The following is a 2,826-nucleotide window of genomic DNA, read 5'->3' as shown; positions in this document are numbered from 1 at the left end:
AATAATCCTTTCTGGCACAAGAATTATCTTAAGCTGTTTATTGTGAGAAAGTGTAGACCAGGAGAAGTTCTGAAAGCAGAGGAGAGGTTACACTTTTGTAGGGGAAATTTACATTAGAAAAGGGTCCAGTACAGGAAGTGAGCCATGACAGGGGTCACTTTCATCTGGGAGAGTCATCTTCATTCCAGGGCCAATTTCCTTTCACAAAATTTTCCTCCTCTCACCTTCCTCTGAATTGCCTTTCCCTCTTTTAAAGCCCTAGATCCCTATCTTTTCCTTAGCCCAGGATAGTCCATAAGTCCCAGGTGGATAGCTGCTTTTTAGTCTCATATTTTTGTGGGGATCCACTATGTATGTATATAATTAAAATAGTTTTTGTCCTGTTACTCTGCCTTTTTGTACTGGGGGTGTGGGCTCACAGCTAAGAACCTAGAATTGTAGAAGGAAAATTATTTTTCCTCCCCTTCATCTGTACCTAAGTTCTTAATCTCAGGCATTTTCTGAATCCCAGTCCCTTAATTTCTATGTCTTCTACCTCTTCAAAAACACCATTACTTTCGTGAGATTTCAGTGTTTAAGTAAGACATGCAGGTTTTTAGCTCCCCTGTATTTTTTTTTCCCTTGATCTATGCTTTCTTTCCATGCATTGCAATAGATCATGGGAGAATTGATTCTAAGGCTACAGGGAATTATTCTTCTTACTACTACTGACATTTAAAATTATCTGATGAGATATGGAAACCAAGAGTAAAGATGTAGGATGCATTGGTTGTCAGGGTTAGAACCTGTGTGTGAAAGTACCATGGACATATTATGAAATATCTGTGCCACCTCCAAATAAAATAGGTTATGGTTTCAAGGGAAATATGTAAAAGCCATGAGTAGAGTTTGATGAGATGGAGAATATTCTTGCTCCAAAGTTCCAAAAAGGCGCAGGGGTGAGAGAAATGGGCAGAGGCCCCGGGTTGCAGAATAACATCAAAGGATGCCTAAGGCCCAGCTAGTTCTCCTAAGAATGTCAGCAAATGCAATCTAGATGGCTCCAGGCTGGCAATGATGTGAAAGGCATCCCAAACACACACACTCAAGGTCATTACAATGCAGCAGAAAGTGATTTTATTACTGTGAACAGAATGCAACAAACTTGGATGATGTCCCAAGATTAAAAATATGGGGGCTTGGGTCTTTCCTTGCCCCTTTCCCTATTGCCCTTCTCCAAAACACACAAAGCTCCAAAGCAGAAAGGAATGCTATTTGTTTTTGTCCCCAGCTCTGGTCTGGCATCATGGCCCCATAATTCTCTCGCTGCCCTCCTTCTTTCTTCTATGGGAACCATGGAAATCAACAATGAAAAAAAAAAAAAAAAGGCAGAAGGGAGCACAAGAGAACCTGCACCAAGTGTGAGGCAAAGTAATGGGAAATGTAGTCTAATCAAACTATCCAGGGGGCTGTGATCTGGTACTGTTTAAGTGTACAGGAAGCATACTATTGGAAGGGAAACCTGGCTGAAACTTGTTACATTTAACAAGGTAGAACGGGTTCTGGAGCGTAGCCTTGTAGCGGCAGTCACACTGTCCCTCCAGAGTGACAGCAGTAAGTCATGTTAATACAATTCACACTCCAGTAACAGTTTTTCTGGCCAGTCTCACAGTCTGTCTTGGGCAAAAGACAGGTAGCAGCCGCATTCTGGAAGGTGTTGTGCAGAAAGGTGTTTGAAGGTTTACAAGTCTGAGTATAATTATTGGCCCCACTCACTTCTGTCTTGCATTGGACAGGACCCGCTCTTACATGCTGAATTTCAAACCCTTGAGCCCTTTCAGGTTTGGAGGACTAGCAGCAAGTGGCACTGGCCCCCATGATCCCAGCAGCACCAGAAGGAGAGGAAATGGTCCCAGAAGATCCAGCATCATCTCTTCTGTGTGGGAAGAGGGAAGAAAGTGAGAGAATGATAGTAGTAGAAGCAGTAAGAGCAAAACTATCATTCGCAACCATTTAGATCTTCATCGAGACTTTCAAGATTACTTGTCCATTTAATTTATTTATTTATATATTTATTTATTTATAAAGTCTGGGTTTTTTTTTTAAATCTTTCCAACATGGGTCTCACAATTCTATGAAGTTCCTGAAGCCCAATGATGAGGAATGTGAATTAAGATGATCTTTTCTTTGACTGACAGATCCTATTATTCTCTTTGTCCTGTGCTTATGGGTCCAGAATCATGCCTCTTCCCTCCTCCCTCCTGGATAAATCTCCTCCATCTATTTAACCTGGGCTATCGGGCCATCAACTCGGCTCTATCTCCCCAACCCCCAGGCTTCTCCTCTTACCAGGTCTCCTTGCTGGGGGTCCTGCTGAGGACAGAGGCAGTGGTTAGTCCCAGGCTCAGAGGCATTTGTCTGCTTTTCCTCTTCCAGGTATGCCAGCGTGGCCTGCCTGCAGCAGAGAAGGATTCTGAGCCCGAGGAAAGAGGAAAGGGAAACCTGGGGCTTGGAAGATGCTCTTCTTATGCACAGTGTAGATGAGACCCACATCCTCCAACTCACTGTTTAAAACCAGTATCCCTGCAGATGTAGGAAGACCAAGCCTCCTTAAAGGAACAAAGGAGAAGTGATAACTTCCTCAAAGAAATTGTGAGGAAATGGTGATTTCCTGATATGGGTTTGGTGCTTCCTTCTCCATAGGAAGCTTCAGTGTTTTGAACCTTTATGCTTTCAGTTCTTTAGGAGAAAACACCCAAGGTAAATTTGATACAATAGTTGCCAGGTACCTGGTAATGTTGTGAATTGCAACAGCAGACTCCATTGAATTATTGATTTATGGGTATG

General features: G+C 42.7%; 1 long non-coding RNA gene across 1 annotated transcript; it reads right to left on the bottom strand.

The window, feature by feature from the left end:
• Window positions 1-1,093: 1,093 nt before the first annotated feature.
• Window positions 1,094-2,580, bottom strand: LOC309867809. The gene is made up of 2 exons (XR_014313321.1): window positions 2,329-2,580; window positions 1,094-1,915 (listed from the first exon to the last, which is right to left on the bottom strand). It is a non-coding gene; the product is annotated as an uncharacterized lncRNA (long non-coding RNA).
• Between the last annotated feature and the right edge of the window lie 246 nt (window positions 2,581-2,826).

This window comes from Mustela nivalis (genome assembly GCF_964662115.1).
Source record: "Mustela nivalis genome assembly, chromosome: 6".
NCBI classification, from domain to species: domain Eukaryota; kingdom Metazoa; phylum Chordata; class Mammalia; order Carnivora; family Mustelidae; genus Mustela; species Mustela nivalis.
The sequence above is the reverse complement of the archived record's forward strand: the minus strand, read 5'-3'. Positions and strand labels throughout refer to the sequence as shown.